Consider the following 22,188-nt stretch of genomic DNA (forward strand, 5'->3'; position numbering starts at 1 on the left):
TTAAGGTGCATACACACGGAGCGATATAACTGAGCGATTTTGACTATATAGTCAAAATCGCTCAGAAAGTTAGTGCAGATCGCTCCGTGTGTACACAGCCAGCGATAGCGATGCGCGTCCCCGCTAGGTCGCTATCGCTGGGAAAAATAGTCAGTGCAGGCAAGTCAATTTTGGCTATGTCGCTGCAAAAGTTAGTCAAAATCGCTAACACTTTAAGAGGCCAGCGATTTTTCCCAGCGATAGCGATGTGCAGGCGGCGGTGGTGCGGGCGGCGGCGGGTTGTGACGGCGGGTTGCGGCGGCGGTGTGGGCGGCGGTGGGTTGCGGTGGCGTGTGGGCGGCGGCGGTGCGGGCGGCGGCGGGTTGCGGCAGCGGTGCGGGCGGGGGAAATTTACCTTTCTATTGCAGAGTTTGGCAGCGGAGCGGTACCAGTTTCAAAAATGGCGCCTCAGCGTCATTTTTTAAATTCAAGATGGCCGCCGCGAGCCAATCACGGCTCGCCGCGTCATCGCCCCGCCCCCTCCCGCTGACTTATATAAGTCAGCGCGAGGCAGCGGCTGTCAGTCCGACGGCGGAGGAGGAGCGGAGAAGAGCTCCTGAAGACGCCGTGGAAGTCCTGGATGGGCGGCGGCTATGCAAAAGAGCTTAGCAGCCGCCGCCCACCAGGTGAAGATGCTGGAAGTCCTGGGAAGGCGGCGGCCATGCAAAAGAGCTTAAAGGCCGCCGCCTCCCAGGTGAAGACGTCGTGGAAGTCCTGGATGGGCGGCGGCTATGCAAAAGAGCTTAGCAGCCGCCGCCCACCAGGTGCAGACGCCGGAGCAAGACCCCAGAAGCCCTGGGGAGGTGGCGCCCCCCCAGGTGAAGACGCCGGAAGCCCTGGGAAGGCGGCGGCCATGCTAAAGAGCTTAAAGGCCGCTGCCCCCAGATGAAGACCCAGTTTAATAAAGGATTTTTAAAAGAATGTGTTGTGTTTTTTTTTTTATATTTTCTTTACAGGTGGACTACAGGTGCCAGCGGGCCCTTTATGTCCGGGCATGCTGGCACTTGTGGTTCTCCAAGTGCCAACATGCTGGGGCAGGCTTGCTGGGACCTGTAGGCCTCCTGTAAAGAACAATATTACTATTGAAAGGCTATCAGCCTCCCATCCACCGGGCCACGGATGGGGGGGACAGCCTCGGGCTTCACCCCTGGCCCTTGGGTGGCTGGAGGGGGGGACTCCTTGATTTAAGGGGTCCTCACTCCTCCAGTGTACCCCGGCCAGGGGTGACTAGTTGGGGGGGTAATGGCACGGCCGCAGGGACCAATATAAAAGTGTCCCCCGGCTGTGGCATTATCTCCCTGGCTAGTGGAGCCCGGTGCTGGTTTGGAAAATACGGGGGACCCCTATGTCTTTTGTCCCCCGTATTTTTTAAACCAGGACCGGACGCAGAGCCCGGTGCTGGTTGTCTAAATATGGGGGAACCCTACTCATTTTTTCCTCTGTATTTTAACAACCAGGACTGGCTCAAAGAGCCCGAGGCTGGTTTTACATAGGAGGGGGGACCCCACGCAAATTTTTTTTTTTTTACTTTTAGCTACCAGCCACCCTGTAAAATCGTCCTATATATGACACTCATCCCCTTATTTAAATGAGATAGTCAAAATCTCCCATAGCCAAAATCTCCCATAGCCAAAATCTCTTGCATAGTTAGACAAAATCTCTGGTAAAGTTAGTCAAAATCTCCTACTGCCAGTTCAAGGGAAAAGTTAGTCAAAATCTCTCATAGCCAAAATCTCTCCGTGTGTATGCACCTTTAGAGCAACTTCTGAAACTTACCTATTCCTTATCCAACTTTCCCGCAAACCTTCTATTTATCTACAATTGGCTTTGCCTTTAGGCTTATTTATCAATGCTCTTTTGTATCTTTAATAATCATACTTTTATCTTAAATGCTTTGTTATCTATAAGGATCTAGCCTTTTAGCAAACAGAATCTCTACCAGGTGATTACCCTCAGTCATTTGACATTTCAATTATGAACCTTTGTGCCTCTCATCTATTCTCATGAGGTTTTAGACTAGGTGCTTACCCACAATTATCACTGCGGTGATTATATGTACATATCATTTACCTCTACTCCAATTTTGAATTTTGATTAACTCAGGCACCTTAATAATATTAATTTTTTGTAATTTTTTATGTTTTTCAGTATATTTTTCACCACAGGTGCCCATAATTTTGTATCAGGCTTATCCTGATTTCTGTCAATATATATGTTTACTTTGTGTTCTTGAACAATTTTTTTGTATCAAACTCCTCATTACTTTTATTCGTTATTAATTAAATGTTAAGTTTTAATAAACTTATTTCAAATTTCTAAGCGTGCCCCAACACAGAGTCTTTCTTTTTTCTTCTCTTTGCTGGGCCATTTTCTCCTCAGCTTGTGCCTTTGCACATCTGATTACCTTCTTAGTCTCCTTCTATCTAACAAGATATATCTTTTTGGGGGTCATTTCGATCTGATCGCACGCTGCCGTTTTTTGCAGCACAGTGATCAGGTCACTACTGCGCATGCGTATGCACCGCAATGCACAGGTGCGTCCTACGGGTACAAAGCGGATCGGTGCTGGGCAATGGATTTAACGAAGAATCCATTCGCACAGCCGATCACAAGAAGATTGACAGGAAGAAGGCGTTTATGGGTGTCAACTGACCGTTTTCAGGGAGTGTGTGGAAAAATGCAGGCATGTCCAAGCGTTTGCAGGGCGGGTGTCTGACGTCAATTCCGGGACCGGATAGGCTGAAGTGATTGCAGCGGTTGAGTAAGTTCAGACCTACTCAGAAACTGCACAAACTATTTTAGTAGTGCTAAGCTGCACAGGCGTTCGCACACTTGCAAAGCTAAAATTCACTCCCCAGTGGGCGACGACTATGCATTTGCACGGCTGCAAAAAGTAGCTAGCGAGCGATCAACTCGGAATGACCCTCTTTGTCTTCATTATTTTGTGTCTGCTTATATTTCCCAAAAGCCATCATTTTTGATTTCACAATGTTTGCTACTTCTTTCGCAAACCACTCCGGCTTCCTTTTCCTTGTGTTTTTCCTAACACTTTTGATACAAAGGTCTGTTGCCTTTAATATTGCACTTTTTAATGTCCGCCCCTCCCTGCACTGCTTCCAAGTTCCTCCACTCTGCCAAAGAATGGTTTACACATTTTCCCATCCCTACAAAATCAGACTTCCTAAAATCTAACACCTTTGTTTTTGTATGGGATAAGTCAGTCTCTGTATTTATGCTGAACCATACTGCTTGATGATCACTGGATCCCAGGTTTTCACCCTCTTTTACGTCAGATATTCTGTCTCCATTTGTAAGTATTAAGTCTAATATTGTGTCTTTCCAAGTGGGATGTGATCTGGTGGCATATAAAGGATATGTGGGTGATACTTGATGGAATGCAAGATGCATGGGTGGGTCTGATGGCATATCAGGGACATGTGGAGGAATGTGATGGCATAGATGGGGCTGGGGGTCTGAGGGCATGTAAACAGCATGTGGAAGGTTGTGATGGCAAATAAGGGGCATGTGGAGAGGTTTGGTGGCATGAAAGGGCCATTTACTGTATATTGGTGTTTGACATGCGAGTCAGTTTTGCCTTTAGTAAATCTCCACTTTGCAAAATTGATGCAATATAATAGAAAGACGCCAAATCAACCTTTAGTATATTTACCCCTTTGTTTCAATTGGAGCTATGGTGGTCATTCCGAGTTGTTCGCTCGTTGCCGATTTTCGCTATGCTGCGATTTGTTGCTAAATGCGCATGCGCATGGTACGCAGCGCGCATGCACTTAGTTATTTAACTAAAAACTTAGCGGCGCATTTCGGTCGCACTGCTGATCGGTGAGTGATTGACAGGAAAGGGGCGTTTCTGGGTGGTAACCGAGCGTTTTCCGGGAGTGTGCTAAAAAACGCAGGCGTGTCAGGGAAAAACGCGGGAGTGTCTGGAGAAACGGAGGAGTGGCTGGCCGAACGCAGGGCGTGTTTGTGACGTCAAACCAGGAACTAAACGGACCGAGCTGATCGCAATCTAGGAGTAGGTCTGGAGCTACTCAGAAACTGCAAGAAAATATTTAGTAGCAGATCTGCTAATCTTTCATTCGCTATTCTGCTAAGCTAAGATACACTCCCGGAGGGCAGCGGCCTAGCATTTGCAATGCTGCTAAAAGCAGCTAGCGAGCGAACAACTAGGAATGACCACCTATGTGTGACACTACAGTATTACAGTTCTAATTTGAACCTCAGGCACTAGTATCAGTACATGCAGCAGCAACTTGCTAGATGCAAGAGATCCATCGGAATCCACCTTCCCTTCCACATACACAGGACTCAGACTAGAACCCTAACTACACTCCCACAAAACGGAACAATTCCATGCGTTTAAATGGTTGCTGCTCAGTTCCAGTCCTGAAATGCCAAATTCACGCAAAGCAGGATCCTGCAAAAAAAGCAGAACTTTGCTTCTGTGCTGTATGCTAAAGCTCTTTATTTTCCTCCATGAAAAGAGATTAGTCTATAAATCTGCTCCATAGTGCCTGATTATGATTTGCACATTGGGGGTCATTCCGAGTTGATCGCTAGCTGCCGTTGTTCGCAGCGCAGCGATCAGGCTAAAAATCGGCACTACTGCGCATGTGTATGCGGCTCAATGCGCACGCACGACGTACTTTCACAAAAGCCGATGCAGTTTCACACAAGGTCTAGCGAGGCTTTTCAGTCGCACTGCTGGCCGCAGAGTGATTGACAGGAAGTGGGTGTTTCTGGGTGGTAACTGACCGTTTTCGGGGATTGTGTGTAAAAATGCAGACGTGACAGATACAAACGCGGGCGTGCCTGGAAAAACGCAGGCGTGACTGGCCGAACACAGGGCGTGTTCGTGACGACAAAACAGGAACTAAACAGTCTGAAGTGATCGCAAGCTAGGAGTAAGTCTCGAGCTGCTCAGAAACTGCACAATCTTTTTTGTAGCAGCGCTGCGAACCTTTCGTTCGCACTTCTGCTAAGCTAAGATACACTCCCAGAGGGCGGCGGCAGCTAGCGAGCGAACAACTCGGAATGAGGGCCATAATGCGGATGAACCTTTTGGTGCCTGCTGGGAATGAAATGCATATTAAATGCTAATGCGACTATATACACACCTTAATTTGTACAGATCTATGCAATTATATTGCAATACTCTTCCATCACTGAGTGCAGAGCTCACTGATATCATTGGCACTTACACCTACCCATGCTAGAAGGATACCCATGGAGGGCAGAATGCATAGGCATGACTCAGAGTAGTAAATAACTCTGAAGACACCCTCGTGGCACACATCTGCTCATCCACTAAACGCTTCTCTTGTGTGCATTTGCGCCGTGTACCACAGCTGCTGCAGCGCCGTGTATCAAAGCTGCTATAGCCTCCCTCCTGTATCTGCCCAGACACCTGACTGTGTACACTAGCCAATGGGAGTCTAGAGGGGGGCGGGCAGATACAGGAGGGAGATGCTAACTGCTCTCTCCTTGCTGCAGCAGGCACCGATCCCCAGGGAGCTTGCGTTCCCACAGTCCCCACTGAGTAGCCCCTTCATATATAAGTGATCAACCAGTGACAGTCGCCAATTAAGCGGTTGCATTGTCCATTATATTTCATTTTGGTTTCTCGTCTCTTTCTCTCAAAAATTAGCGCCAATCTAGCAAAACCGATGTCATAACAAAACCAATGTCATATTTGGAATCTGCACCACAAAATTTCCCCAAAATTGCTGTGATACGATTGCCAATAAAATGAGTTTTGATCAGTGTAATCATTTCCTTAGCTGATGCATTATATTGTGTTTTGTTTGTTTTTGCTTTGCAGCAGTTTTTGCAATATACAGTGTATATGCCCTGTGGAAGGTTTACTTTAGACAGTGTTCAGCTCCTCCTCAGCTGCTGTGGACCTGTCCTGCCACCAGAGGCGTAACTGTGGTAGGCAATGGAGTCGGCTGCCGCCGGGCTCCTACTCTGTAGGGGGGCGCCTCTCCTCCCGTTCCGTGTTCAGCGACACGATTCAATTAGGTCAATTGACAGCCACCGCTATCTCTTCTGTGGCCGACTACCCTCCCCCACTAGTCCCTGCACCTTACAAATCACACCACGTTTTAAAAGTGTCATACCCACAATCAGAACCCACAACTTATTACACTGGAAGCAGACACCTTACTGATGGAGCTATTTGCTCCTGTATAGGAAGCATGAGAATTATAACTACAGTATATGAAGTTACTTCTCTGACAATTGCACGTAACATTATATGGTTACAACTCTCATATACATACATACATACATACATACATACATACATACATATATTTCTCTATATATGGGGGAGGGGGGGGGACACTAATATTTATCTTGCCTCCGGGTAACTGGTACGAACTTACGCCACTGCCTGCCACCCATGCAGTCATTTGCAATTTCACAGTCACACCCACTAAAAGTGCAACATGTCACCTGTTAGCGTATCAGGATGTCTGCAAGTCTTGGATTGCTTTCTAGCGTAATGTTAATATTTGGCTGTCTGAACTCTGAACTATTGCAAAATATTGGCAATACACGGGACCAAGCAGTACAGACTGTACTATATAAATGGCGTTGTTTATATTGTCACACACAAGGAGTAGCGTAGTGCGGAGGCTGTGATTGGCCAGGGCTGTGTGTAGCGGATGCTGAGAGTTAGATGAGGTAGTGAGAGTACTGTGAGTACTGAATGGGAATCTGACGTAGACAGTGGATGGAGGAGCAATAAACTTAGTTCTGTGTCCTTCACGTGTTATGGACTTTGTATTAATGGTCTCTCCCTTTCACAGGCAGCCAGCAAAAGCTCCCATTGTTGTGAGTAGATGTATGTTCTTCTTTAATCCAAGGCCAAGCTCTCTCTCTCACACATCCCTAATATTGTATTCATCTCTGTGCATGGTGGCCCCCCCTCCTTCCCTTCTCCTCTGTGGCGGGTCCTGGGAAACTTGCAGCACTAATGGGCTCTACAAACAAGGACGCCTCTTTTGTTGCCACGGCAACTCCAAGTGTAGCCCGGGCGATTTGTCCTCCTGCGTTCGCTCACACACACTCGAATAGTGAAAGGGAGGACGTAAGGGACAAACAGAACCTGCATAAAGAAAATATCCCTCAATCCCCTCTTTCTCTTGGGCTGGCCCCTTTCTCCTTAAGCGAGTGTGAAACGGTCTCACTGAGCTGATATAAAGGCACAACAAGCCCTTCTGTGGATTGCATGGGACAAAAAAAAGTCCAGTTTCACTCTACATGAGTCCCGAACAAAGGCTGAGTAAATGGAAGCAGAACAGAATGTTTCCCATCTGAGAGTAGCTGCAAATTCCTCACTTAAGAGTTCCCGTCTCTTGAATACCCCCCATATGTTAAATGGGTAAATTGAGCACATTTATCCAGTTTTATAAGGTGCAAACACACATATACTGTACGTTGTTGCATATGTTAATGGTTTTGTAGACTTTGGGGCTGATGCAGTGTTGCATGCAAGATAGCAGCCAGGTCAGGTCAGCAGGGAGGCAAGGGTGGAGGCGGAATGGGGGCGTCGAGGGGGGTGGGTGGAGGCGGAATGGGGGTGTGGTTACTGCAATCACGTCATTATAGCCAGGCCCCCGCTCTGTAGTGCCGAGATTACCGGCATTATACTGCAGGTGGCGTGGCTATGATGACGCTAATCAGCGAGAATCACATAATCAACTGCCTGGACCGCCCACTTAGTGGCAGGGGGGAACTTGCAAAATCCGGAGACTTGCCTGTTCTTCCGGCAGGCCGGGGAGGGCCACACAATTTTCGGTAGCCTCCCGGACATTCCGGTACAGTAGGCAAGTAAGATGCAAGTCCATTTTGCTGACGGATTTGAGGTCTTTATCACTGTGCATACTCTGTAGTTGAGCGTACGCATCTGCGGACGTCTACGAGTCACGTGCATCTTTGAAACAAATTCACCTGCGGCTGTATGACCCCTGGTGGCTCCACCTATCTGAATTTTGCAGCCCCACCTCTGGAGCTGCCACTGGTGGCTTCGTGTTATGGGAGTGTAAGTAGAACTGGCCGAGCCGAGCTTACACAGAGATCCGTCTGAATTCAGATACATCTCTTGGACAAGGTATACTCACTGGTAAATATGACAGCTAATTCCATAAGTGGCTAGATAGGGGTGGAGTAATTGCATAAATGTATACCGGGGAATATACGCATTTAGGGGGAGATGTATCAAACCTTGGAGACAGAGAAAGTGGAGCATCAACCAATCAGCTCCTAACTGAAATGTTACAGGCTGTGTTAAAAAAAAAATGACCGGTAGGAGCTGATTGGCTGGTACTTTATCTCTCTACACTTTATCACTATCCAAGTCGTAGAACAGCTCCCACTAAGTTCATTAGTAAGCATAGGTGGAAGGGGGGTCACTTACTTCTATTTTGTGCCATCTTAATACGTTTAGCATGTCTTTAGGTGCAATAGGTAAACCCTTTAGGGCAGTGGTTCTCAAACTGTGTGCCGTGGCACCCTGGGGTGCCCTGGGACACTTGCAGGGGTGCCCTGGGTTGGTGGTCCAGGACCAATTCAAATGATTAATGGTCAGTGTACTTGGCAAAGCCAGTGCTGGTGGCTGTCAATCATAAAATATGTAGACAATCAGAAGCAAATCCTGTCCCTCACCACATAGCTGAACCCAACAATGACATATCAACACGATTTACTTAATTTAATATTTCTTTCTAAATTTCTCGATAAGAAATATTTGGCCTAGGGATGCCGTGAAAAAAAATCTGATTCTCTAGGGCGCCGTGATTCAAAAAAGTTTGGGAGCCGCTGCTCTAGGGCATGAGGAGGATATTTATTCTTTAGCGCAGCACAATCAGGATAGTTATTTAGACACATCTATCCCCGCACCAGTGGAGCACTGACTCATTTCCATACAACAGGCGCATAGATACAGTCTTTTTTAGTCTTCCAGTACCAGTATGAACCTCCCAAGAACATGAGGGTAATATTCAAACACTTACTCAAACCCAACAATTTCAGATTGTCATTGGACAGGGTAAAGGTCACTATAGAGGGATGCTCATAGGGTCATACAAAAAAATAAGAAACAGTAGATAGTGCTGACCTGTTTACATTTTGATTGAACCTAGGGGGTAAATTAGACCTGATTGTAGCAGCAAATTTGTTAGCAGCTGGGCAAAACCATGGGTGTCATTCTGAATTGATCGCTCGCTAGCAACTTTTTGCAGCGCTGCAATCAGGCTAAATCTTGGCAAAACTGCACATTTGTATGCACCGCAATGCGCAGTTGCGTCGTACGGGTACATAGAGGATCGGTTCTGGACGATGGATTTAACAAAGAATCCATTCGCACAGCCGATCGCAAGGTGATTGACAGAAAGAGGGCGTTTGTGGGTGTCAACTGACCGTTTTCTGGGAGTGTTTGCATAATGGTGCAAATTCTGTCATTATGGCATCGCCCACTTACTAAGAAAGAGAAGAGCAACCAGTCTCACCCAGGGGCGTTTTAAGAGAGGAGGAGGCCCGTGTGCAGCCTTCTGCTTCAGGGGCCCCCTCCTCTCTGGCTGATGCACAGGTGTTTTAATACTTACCTCTCCTGGGTCCCCCGGCGGTGCCATCCTTCTCCGCAGCGGCAATAGACTCTGAGAACAGACTATTGCGCATGCGCAAACCTGCGGGAACATGGCGCAGCGGCCATTTTCCCAAAGATTTTGCTACTGCGCATGCGCGAAACTCCAGAAAAATGGCCACCGTGCCATCTTTCCGGAGTTTTCAGCAGGCGCAATAGAGTTTGTTCCCCCTAGTGTTCAAACTCTATTACGCTGCTGAGAAGGGATGGCTCCGACGGGGGACTCCAGAGAGGTAAGTATTAAGCAAATGGGTGCAGTGTGTGCGGGGTGGACCCCCCTGGACCCTGGGGGCCCGTGTGCCTCGCACACACTGCACCCATTATAGATACGCCAATGTTCTCACCCTAACCCTTTGTATCCTAACCATAACCCTAAATGCACATGTCAACATTGTGACTGCTGACATTCACAGTGTCGACATTTTGAACATGTTCACATGTTGGTGTCAACATTGTGGATGTCGACTCGTCTGACAACATTCGAAACATGTCAGCATTCAGAATGTAATTATTATGGTGTCGACATTTTGATTTTTCATACTCTGAATGTCGACATCCTGGCTGGAACCCAGATTGTGTACTAGGCGAGTGTTTTTGTGGTACCTTCCTGTCCTGATCTACTCTCCTCATTAAAGGACAAATGTACTAAGCATTGGAGAGTGATACAGTGGAGAGAGATAAAGTACAAGCCAATCAGCTCCTACCTGCCTTGTTACAGGCTGTGTTTGGAAAAATGACAGTTAGGAGCTGATTGGATAGTAGCTTATCTCTCCCCCCTTTATCACTCTCCAAGGCTTACTACATCTGCCCCTAATTCACTAACTTGTATGGGTATTACTGCTCACGTGTTCTTCCTTCCTTTTTATATCAAGTAATGTAGGGATTATTCCAGTAGGTACATTGCTGAACCCGCCTGCACTTTCCAGAGCAAGGTCTAAAGTATTTTACTTTTTTCATGCGATTTGGCAAAACACCACTCCAAATATGGTATTGAGCATATATCCCGACTGTCCTGATATTCGTGGGACAGTCCCGTTTTTTTGGGACTGTCCCGCTGTCCCACCCGCGTGCGGCCATGTCCTGCGGTGTGTGTGTGTGTGTGTGTGTGGGGGGGGGGGGCAGTTGGGAGGCTCTTGTTAGTCACTGTGCGCATGTGATAGCGCAGAGCGTTCTTTTTGCATTTTTTTCAGCGAAATTGTGTCTTAATCACAAGCAGCTTCTGCTGATTAAAATAATAGGCGGCATGCCTACATTCCGTGTGTGACTGCCAGGGCCATAGCTAGGTGTGTGCCGATGGTGCCTTGCCCACAGCGCAACTGCACTGAAGGCGCACCATCAGGCAACACACCCCCATGTACTGTACGAGCATTTTAGTTATGCTGTCCGCCGGCGCCTGTGTCCCAGCGCCTGTGTCCCGCCGCCTCTGTAAGGGATGGGGAGCGGTGGCGCAGGACACAGCACAGTCCCCCGTGCGGAAACTCCTCCTGTGACATCCGCCGCCGCTGCAAAGGAGAGGGAGCGGGAGGGAGAGGGAGCCGCCTGTTGCTGTATAGGAGCCGCCGCTGCCTCAGCTAATTCCTCTTGTGAGACCCGCTGCCGCTGCAAAGGAGAGGCAGCGGGTCTCACAGGAAGAATTAGCTGAGGCAGCGGCGGCTCCTATACGGGAACAGGCGGCTCAGTTGCACTCCCTCTCCTCCTCCTTTGCAGCGGCGGCAGGTCTCACAGGAGAAATTAGCTAAGGCCCTTAGCTAATTCCTTCTGTGAGACCTGCCGCCGCTGCAAAGTAGGAGGAGATGGAGCGCTACTGAGCCGCCTGTTGCCGTATAGGAGCCGCCGCTGCCTCAGCTAATTCCTCCTGTGAGACCCGCCGCCGCTGCAAATGAGAAGGAGAGGGAGCGCTACTGAAGCTGCCTGCAGGCCCTGCTGCCGTTTGACCCGCCTCTGCTGATGACGCCTGTTAGACCCACCGCCGGGTCCGCATCAGCAATGGAGTAGGAGTGGGAGCTTCTGTAGAACAGTGTTTCTCTGACCTCCTAGTGGATGCTGGGTACTCCGTAAGGACCATGGGGTATAGACGGGCTCCGCAGGAGACTGGGCACTCTTAAAAGAAAGATTAGGTACTATATCTGGTGTGCACTGGCTCCTCCCTCTATGCCCCTCCTCCAGACCTCAGTTAGTATCTGTGCCCGGCCAGAGCTGGATGCACCCTAGGGGCTCTCCTGAGCTTCCTAGAAAAAAAAGTATTTGTTAGGTTTTTTATTTTTAGTGAGATCTGCTGGCAACAGACTCACTGCTACATGGGACTGAGGGGAGAGAAGCGAACCTACCTGCTTGCAGCTAGCTTGGGCTTCTAAGGCTACTGGACACCATTAGCTCCAGAGGGATCGAACACAGGCCCAGTCCTCGGTCGTCCGGTCCCGTAGCCGCGCCGCCGTCCCCCTTGCAGAGCCAGAAGAGAAGTTGAAAATCGGCGGCTGAAGACTCCGGTCTTCATTAAGGTAGCGCACAGCACTGCAGCTGTGCGCCATTGCTCCCTTAGCACACCACACACTCCGGTCACTGATGGGTGCAGGGCGCTGGGGGGGGCGCCCTGGGCAGCAATTAGATTACCTTACTTGGCGAAAAGCACATAATACAGTCTGATAAACTGTATATGTGTATTAACCCCCGCCATTAAAGTACATAAAAGGACAGAAGCCCGCCGCTGAGGGGGCCGGGCCTTCTTCCTCAGCACACCGGCGCCATTTTCTCTTCACAGCTCAGCTGGAAGGAAGCTCCCCAGGCTCTCCCCTGCAGTATCCTGGTACACAAAGGGTAAAAAAGAGAGGGGGGGCACATAAATTTAGGCGAAAAACTGTGTATATAAGCTGCTATAGGGGAAAAATCACTCAGTATAGTGTACATCCCTGTATTATATAGCGCTGTGGTGTGTGCTGGCATACTCTCTCTCTGTCTCTCCAATGGGCCTGGTGGGGGAACTGTCTTCAAATAGAGCATCCCCTGTGTGTGTGGTGTGTCGGTACGCGTGTGTCGACATGTCTGAGGTAAAAGGCTCCTCTAAGGAGGTGATAGAGCTGAGGTAAAATTATTGCACAAAAGGTTAGGGAACAGAAAGGAAATCTACCCTGGTCTGTCCCTATGTCACAGAGTCCCTCAGAGTCTCTCTATGTTCACTATCCAAAATAACAAAGTATCGACATGGAGTTTAACTCCACTGTCGACTACGATAATGCAAAGTTACAGCCAAGAGGGCTAAAAGATATTCAATATATGATTATTGGAATAAAAGATGATTTGCATATCACTGATGACTCATCTGTCCCTGACACGAGAGTACACATGTTAAGGGGAAGAATGCTGAGGTAAATTTCCCTCCTCTCATGAGGAAAAAGAGCGGGAATCTCCAGACAAGAGACGGCAGCTTCCCACAAGAGAATTCTCAGGCTGTATCCTTTCCCCACTAGGGCCAGGATGTGTTGAGAATCTTCCCCTTGGGTGTCCTGTTTGCACTAGCTATTCTCAGGGATCCTGCAGATCGTGTGCACATTCTAGTATACTACCCAGACCGGCGATTGTGTCGGCATGGGTTTATAGCGCTGTGGCAGCGTGGACAGGTACCTTATCAGCAGAGATTGAGACCCTAGTATGCATATAAATATTTTAAGATGCTGTCTTAAGTGATAGATGTATAATTATAAAGCATGCCCAAAGGGACATGAGTATACTGGGTCCTAGAGACAAAAGCTATGTCGATTTCTGCTTGATGTGTCCTGTAGAATATACATTGGACAGATGATGCCGACTTAAGAGGCATATGGAAGGCTGAGGATTGTGTGGAGAAAGGTTCTCGGGCCTGGTCTCCACAGCTATAGCTGGTAATTCTGATATTTTGCCTTATATTCCTGCACAGCCTAGGAAAGCACGACATTATTAAATGCAGCTTTTAGAATAAAGAAACAAGAAAGTCTGAGGTGCGTCCTTTCTTGTCAGAGCCGGGGGCAGAGGAAAGAAGCTGTACAACACAGCTAGTCCCCAGGAACAGAAGTCCTCCCCGGCCTCTACAAAAATCCACCGCATGTCGCTGGGGCTCCACAGGCGGAGCTAGGCCCGGTGGGGACACGCCTTCGTAAGTTCAGCCACAAGTGGGTTCACTCCCTGTTAGATCCCTGGGCAATAGAAATTGTATCGCAGGGATACAGGCTGGACTGTGAGAAGATGCCCCCTCACCGAGGACCCGGCGGGCTTCCCCCCAAGAGAGGGAGCCAGTGTTAACTGCAATTCGTAAATTGTATCTTCAACAGGTGGTGGTCAAGGGTCCCCTCCTTCAACAAGAGGGTGTTATTATTCGACCATGTTATAATCCCGAAACCAGACGGTTCGGTTAGACCCATATTGTATTAAAATCCCTGAACATATACCTGAAAAGGTTCAGGTTTAAGATGGAATCGCTAAGAGCGGTCATTGCAAGCCTGAAATTAATCGGGACATAAGGGATGCATACCTTCGTGTCCCCATTTATCCACCTCATCAGGCGTACCTCAGAATTGCGGTATGGGATTGTCATTACCAATTTCACCAAGGTAATGGCGGATATGATGGTGCTCCTGCGGAAGCAAGGTGTCACTATTATCACATACTTGGATGATCTCCTCATAAAAGCGAGATCAAGAGAGCAGTTGCTGGACAGCGTATCACCTTCTCTGGAAGTGAAACGGCAACACGACTGGATTCTATATATTCCGAAGTCGCAGTTGGTTCCTACAGCTCATCTGCCTCGCCTAGGCATGATCCTAGACACAGACCAGAAGAGGGTTTATCTCCCGATAGAAAGAGCTCAGGAGCTCATGACACTGGTCAGGAATCCATTGAAAACCAAAACAGGTGTCAGTGCATCACTGCACTCGAGTCCTGGGAAGGATGATGGCATCATACGAGGCCATCCCCTTCGGCTGGTTCCATGCAAGGACAATGGAACTTACTGGACAAGTGGTCCGGATCACATCTTCAGATGCATCGGTTAATCACCCTATCCCCCAGGGCCAGGGTGTCTCTCCTGTGGTGGCTGCGGAGTGCTCACCTTCTCGAGGGCCGCAGATTCGGCATTCAGGACTGGGTCCTGGTGACCACGGATGCAAGCCTCCGAGGGTGGGGGGCAGTTACACAGGGAAGAAAATTCCAAGGTTTGTGGTCAAGCCAACAGACTTGCCTTCACATCAATATCCTGGAACTAAGGGCCATATACAACGCCCTAAGTCAAGCTGAGTTCCTGCTTCGCGACCAACCGGTTCTGATCCAGTCAGACCGCAGGGGCTCATGTAAACTGCCAGGGCGGCACAAGGAGCAGGGTGGCGAGGGTAGAAGCCACCAGAATTCTTCGCTGGGCGGAGAATCAAGTAAGCGCACTGTCAGCAGTGTTCATTCCGGGAGTGGACACGACCTCCACCCGGGAAAGTGGTGACTTCATCAGGAAGTCTTCACGCAGTTTTGCAAATTGATGGAAACTGCCTCAGGTGGACTACATGGCGTCCCACCTCAATAAAAAGATAAAAAAGGTTTTACGCTGGGTCAAGGGACTCTCAGGCGATAGCTGTGGTCGCACTAGTAACACCGTGGGTGTTCCAGTCGGTCTATATATTCCCTCCTCTTCCTCTCAGACCCAAGGGCTGAGAATTGTAATAAACGGAGGAGTGTGAACAATATTCTTTGCTCCGGATTGGCCAAGAAGGACTCGGTACCCGGAACTGCAAGAAATGCTCTCAGAGGACCCATGGCCTCTGCCTCTCAGTCAGGACATGTTGCAACAGGGACCCTGTCTGATCCAAGACTTACCGCGGCTGCGTTGGACGGCATGGCGGTTGAACGCCGGATCCTAGCGGAAAAGGGCATTCCGGATGCAGTTATTCCTAAGCTGATAAAGGCTAGGAAAGACGTGACAGCAAGACTTTTTCACTGTATATGGCGAAAATAGGTTGCTTGGTGTGTGGCCGGGAAGGCCCTACAGAGGAATTCCAGGGGGGGTCGATTCCTGCACTTCCTACAGTCAGGAGTGACTATGGGCCTAAAATTAGGATCCATAAAGGCCAAGATTTCGGCCCTATCCCTTTTTCTCTCAAAAAGAACTGGCTTCACTGCCTGAAGTTCGGACGTTGTTACAGGGGTGCTGCATATTCAGCCCCTTTTGTGCCTCCAGTGGCACCTTGGGATCTTAACGTGTGTTGGATTCCTAAAATCCCACTGGTTTGAGCCACTTAAGACCGTGGAGCTAAAATATCTCATGTGGAAAGTGGTCATGCTTTTGGCCTTAGCTTGGACTAGGCGTGTGTCAGAATTGGCGGCTTTGTCATGTAAAAGCCCATATCTGATCTTCCATATGGAAAGGGCAGAATGGAGGACTCGTCCCCAATTTCTCCCTAAGGTGGTATCATCGTTTCATTTGAACCAACCTATTGTGGTGCCTGCGGCTACTAGGGACTTGGAGGATTCCAAGTTGCTGGACGTAGTCCGGGCCCTGAAACTTTATGTTTCCAGGACGGCTAGAGTCAAAAAAACTGACTCGCTATTTATCCTGCATGCACCCAACAAGCTGGGTGCTCCTGCTTCAAAGCAGACTATTGCTCGCTGGATCTGTAGCACGATTCAGCTTGCACATTCTGCTGCTGGACTGCCGCATCCTAAATTAGTAAAAGCCCATTCCACGAGGAAGGTGGGCTCTTCTTGGGCGGCTTCCCGAGGGGTCTCGGCTTTACAACTTTGCCGAGCTGCTACTTGGTCGGGTTCAAATTCTTTTGCAAAATTCTACAAGTTTGATACCCTGGCTGAGGAGGACCTTGAGTTTGCTCATTCGGTGCTGCAGAGTCATCCGCACTCTCCCGCCCGTTTGGGAGCTTTGGTATAATCCCCATGGTCCTTACGGAGTACCCAGCATCCACTAGGACGTCAGAGAAAATAAGAATTTACTCACCGGTAATTCTATTTCTCGTAGTCCGTAGTGGATGCTGGGAGCCCGTCCCAAGTGCGGACTCTCTGCAATACATGTATATAGTTATTGCTTAACTAAAGGGTTATTGTATGAGCCATCTGTTGAGAGAGGCTCAGTTATTGTTCATACGGTTAACTGGGTATAGTTATCACGAGTTGTACGGTGTGATTGGTGTGGCTGGTATGAGTCTTACCCTGGATCCTTTCCTAGTAATGTCAGCTCTTCCGGGCACAGTTTCCCTAACTGAGGTCTGGAGGAGGGGCATAGAGGGAGGAGCCAGTGCACACCAGATATAGTACCTAATCTTTCTTTTAAGAGTGCCCAGTCTCCTGCGGAGCCCGTCTATACCCCATGGTCCTTACGGAGTACCCAGCATCCACTACGGACTACGAGAAATAGAATTACTGGTGAGTAAATTCTTATTTTTCGCCTGTCAGGTTGCCAGATCGCCCCCACAGGTGACAACACACACACACTTACACACACTCTCCCTGCCTAATGTGACACACACACACACTCTCCACGTCTAATGTGACACACACACTCTCCACGCCTAATGTGAAACACACACAATCTCCCCGCCTAATGTGACATACAAACACACTCTCCCTGCCTAATGTGAAAAAGGGGGCTCTGATGCTGTAATATATAACAAAGGGGGACTCTGCTGCCTAATGTGTAAAAAGGGGGGACTCTGCCTGCTGTAATGTGTAAAAGGGGGACTCTACGTGCCGTACTGTGTAAAAGGGGGACTCTACGTGCCAAATGTGTAAAAGGGGACTCTACCTGCCGTACTGTGTAAAAGGGAGCTATGTGGCCACACCCCTTCCCCATGAAGCCACAGCTGTATATATTTGGCGCGCGCCTACGACGCGCATTGGCCCTGTTTTATATTTGGCGGAGGGGGGGGTGCATGCTGTTTCTTGCACACACCGCTAAAATGTCTAGTTATGGCACTGGTGACTGCGACTGTATTTGCACACAAAATGCTATGCTACAGTGTTTTCATGGAAAACAGTAGCATGGCAATTCAGACACAGAGCCTCAATTACACCTATAATATATGCATGTTGCACATCATTTTAATCAGCAGAAGCTGTGTGTCATACTACAGTATTTCACGTATAAAACACATTTTCACAGAGAAAACGCAAAAGAGACGCTTGGTGCTACTGAGTCCCGCCACGGCATGGCGCGACTTTAAGGGCTGTTTAGCATGGCTGCAGCAAGCATGTAAGAGGACACAACTGTACACAAGGGTAGGTGCTATATATTGCATAAAGGTCCACCAGATTGCATAAAGGTTCTTGGTGGGTTGTATGATATGGTCACACAGCAATGTTGGCCTGGTGTCAGTAGAATGGAAAAATATGTGAGGATATGACTGGATTCTACAGTGGGGAAGTAATTGGACCAGAAAGTTTATGAAGGTCATGTGGACGGTTCTGGAATTCGATAAGCTTGCATGAAGAGGTGAGTTTTCAGGGAACGATTGAAGGTTTGGAGACTAGAGAAGAGTCTTATTGTGCATGTCTCCCATGCATTCCGCAGAGTGGGTGCAGCCCAAAGAAAGTCCTACAATCGTGAATGAGAGCGAATAGTGACGTGAGTAGTGAGATCTCGCACAAGCGCAATGGAGCCCGCCAGGCAGGGAAACATAGCACATCAGCACTAAGCTGTTCCGCTGTGTGCTCAGGCTCAGAGAAGATTTATTTTTATCTTGTCGATGTACGGAGGCAAAGCAGGAAGTGTTATAGCAGCACGATCCGAGCCGCTATAATACATCTCCCCCCATGTTTGAAATATGACAGGAACTGGTTGGCTGGTACTTTATCTCCATCTGCTTTATCTCTCTCCAAAGCTTAGCACATAGACCCCAAAGTCTCATCACAGACATCATGAATTGACCTTTTCCATATTCATAGATTCATAAATAACCATGGAACTATTTTTATTATGTGCATGCTTCACAAAGGCTTCTTTAAGCGGCACACCACAGGCCTATACTTAGCGTCGAATTTAGGGATCAGGCTGCCCTTAGACACAACATTATCGGTCGCCTCTCGTCACGTCACTGCCCCCTTCATGTTGGACTAAGACCTAAGTGCTGTGAGGCAATAATGCGAACTAATATGAGGCAGTAATGTCCCAATAGATCCCTTTAACAAATATACACCAGAGACTGGTTATGCCCGAAATAAAACTGGAGAAAAATGTAGTGTCCTTTTCTCATTTATTAGTAAATAGCAGGATATTCTCTGTATAACACTGTACCATCACGCACAGTATTCTACAATTCTATCTATAGCTAAGTGCCAGCATGCACTAAAGGCATAATATTGATAAGGGTTCTTTCCATATTACGTTACCGGTGCTTCTTAGGTCAGTAATACCCCTTTAACACAGAGCTAAGAACCCGATGATTGCAGAGCAAGCCAGTGAGACCCGAATCCGGGCCTGGTGTGAAAGGGTCAACCCGAGTCGTGCATCCCATGTCCAGGGACGGATTAAGCACTGGGGGTGCCTGGGGCATTTAAGACAGGGGGGTCCAGATGGAAGGTGGGGAATGAATATTAAATTGTGCATACCTCCCAACATGTCCCATTCCAGGAGGGACAAAATGCTTTCTACCTGGACTTCCCATTTAATATATGATTGGCATCACCTGTATTGAACTATTTAATTGATAAGAAAGGTACTTCAACACAGGAGATTGCAATCATAAATTAAGAAGGAAGTACAGGTAGAAAGCATTTTGTCCCTCCTGGAATGGGTCATGATGGGAGGTATAGATTGTGTATATTAAATTTAAACCAATGTTGTATATTAGCTTTAACTAATAGTTTAATAATGCCTTGGTACTGTTTATAGCTCCACTTAATTGACAGACAACTATTTTATAAACTTTTCTTCTAGTGGAACAAAGAAAACTAAAATAATTTATCTTGTCACATACAATTATAGCAGCAGCCTCTGTACTACCCACTGGGACAGGACTCAGAAGGACTCTCTGTGTGTGTCTCTATCTCTGGACCCAAATGGTTTAGTTGCATAACAGTTTACACAGAACTCAGATGCTCAGGTGGAGAGTAGGAGAAGCTGGGATCCCTGTCTCTGCCTGCACTGCATACTGTCCTGTTCACATTCTGGCTGCTGGTTCTGCTGCTGCTTAAGAGGGAAACCTAGTGATGTCAGCATGCTCTGACCGGGGAGCCCCCTGAGAAAGGGGGGCCCAGGGTACAGTATGCCCTGCATCCCCCCCTTAATCTGGTTATGCCCATGTCCGCCACCCAGGTCGCAACCAGGGTTATTTCCGAGGCTGACCCAGGTCAGCTGCAGTGTGAAAGGCAGACCCAGGTCACTGATGACTCAAGGTCATGCCTAAAAGGCTACTGATTGGCTGGCTCAGGAGCACTTTGAGACAGAGGCAGAACTCTGGGAGACAACGGAGTCATCTGCCGCCGGGCTCCTGCTCTGAAGGGGGGTACCTCCCCTCCCATTCTGTGACACCATTGAATTAAGTTAATTGATAGCTGTCGCTGTCTTTTCAGTGGCCGACTTCCTCACTGGTCCCTGCACCTTACACATTACACCCTCTTTATTATACTGAATATACACATTTTACAAGTGTCACACCCAGGATTAGAAACCACAACCTATTACACTGGAAGCAGACACCTTACTGATGAAGCTGTTTGCTCCTGTATAGGAAATATGAGAATTTTAACTATATGAAGATACTTCTCTAATAATTACACAAAACTTCATATAGTTAGAATTCTCATACTTCCTCTACAGGAGCAAATAACTCCATCAGTAAAGTGTCTGCTGTTAGTGTAACAGGTCATGGGTTCTAATCCTGTGTATGACTGCTAAGAAATGTGTGATTTAAATAAAAGACAATGAAATGTATAAATACAGTATATACATTTTTTTCAGAAAGCTCCATACACACACACACACACACACACACACACACACACACACACACACACACACACACACACATATACACTGCTCAAAAAAATAAAGGGAACACTAAAATAACACATCCTAGATCTGAATGAATGAAATATTTTTATTAAATACTTTGTTCTTTACATAGTTGAATGTGCTGACAACAAAATCACACAAAAATTATCAATGGAAAGCAAATTTATTAACCCATGGAGGTCTGGATTTGGAGTCACCCTCAAAATTAAAGTGGAAAAACACACTACAGGCTGATCCAACTTTGATGTAATGTCCTTAAAACAAGTCAAAATGAGGCTCAGTAGTGTGTGTGGCCTCCACGTGCCTGAATGACCTCCCTACAATGCCTGGGCATGCTCCTGATGAGGTGGAGGATTGTCTCCTGAGGGATCTACTCCCAGACCTGGACTAAAGCATCCGCCAACTCCTGGACAGTCTGTGGGCAACGTAGCGTTGGTGGATGGAGCGAGACATGATGTCCCAGATGTGCTCAAATGGATTCAGGTCTGGGGAACGGGCGGGCCAGTCCATAGCATCAATGCCTTCGTCTTGCAGGAACTGCTGACACACTCCAGCCACATGAGGTCTAACATTGTCTTGCATTAGGAGGAACCCAGGGCCAACCGCACCAGCATATGGTCTCACAAGGGGTCTGAGAATCTCATCTCGGTACCTAATGGCAGTCAGGCTACCTCTGGCGAGCACATGGAGGGCTGTGCGGCCCCCCAAAGAAATGCCACCCCACACCATTACTGACCCACTGCCAAACCGGTCATGCTGGAGGATGTTGCAGGCAGCAGAACGTTCTCCTTGGCGTCTCCAGACTCTGTCACGTCTGTCACATGTGCTCAGTGAGAACCTGCTTTTATCTGTGAAGAGCACAGGGCGCCAGTGACGAATTTGCCAATCTTGGTGTTCTCTGGCAAATGCCAAACGTCCTGCACGGTATTAGGCTGTAAGCACAACCCCCACCTGTGGATGTCGGGCCCTCATACCACCCTCATGGAGTCTGTTTCTGATCGTTTGAGTAGACACATGTCCATTTGTGGCTTGCTGGAGGTCATTTTGCAGGGCTCTGGCAGTGCTCCTCCTGTTCCTCCTTGCACAAAGGCGGAGGTAGCGGTCCTACTGCTGGGTTGTAGCCCTCCTACGGCCTCCTCCACGTCTCCTGATGTACTGGCCTGTCTCCTGGTAGCGCCTCCATGCTCTGGACACTACGCTGACAGACACAGCAAACCTTCTTGCCACAGCTCGCATTGATGTGCCATCCTGGATGAGCTGCACTACCTGAGCCACTTGTGTGGGTTGTAGGGAGGTCATACAGGCACGTGGAGGCCACACACACTACTGAGCCTCATTTTGACTTGTTTTAAGGACATTACATCACAGTTGGATCAGCCTGTAGTGTGTTTTTCCACTTTAATTTTCAGGGTGACTCCAAATCCAGACCTCCATGGGTTAATAAATTTGATTTCCATTGATAATTTTTGTGTGATTTTGTTGTCAGCACATTCAACTATGTAAAGAACAAAGT

The 22,188-nt window shown here is 48.1% G+C and overlaps 1 protein-coding gene across 1 annotated transcript in view; it reads left to right on the plus strand.

The window, feature by feature from the left end:
- Window positions 1–22,188, plus strand: part of SLC1A3 (solute carrier family 1 member 3) — a 116,187-nt gene that overhangs the window by 63,890 nt on the left and 30,109 nt on the right. The gene's annotated exons all lie outside the window — the stretch shown is intronic.

Source organism: Pseudophryne corroboree, chromosome 1 (genome assembly GCF_028390025.1).
Source record: "Pseudophryne corroboree isolate aPseCor3 chromosome 1, aPseCor3.hap2, whole genome shotgun sequence".
Lineage (NCBI taxonomy): Eukaryota > Metazoa > Chordata > Amphibia > Anura > Myobatrachidae > Pseudophryne > Pseudophryne corroboree.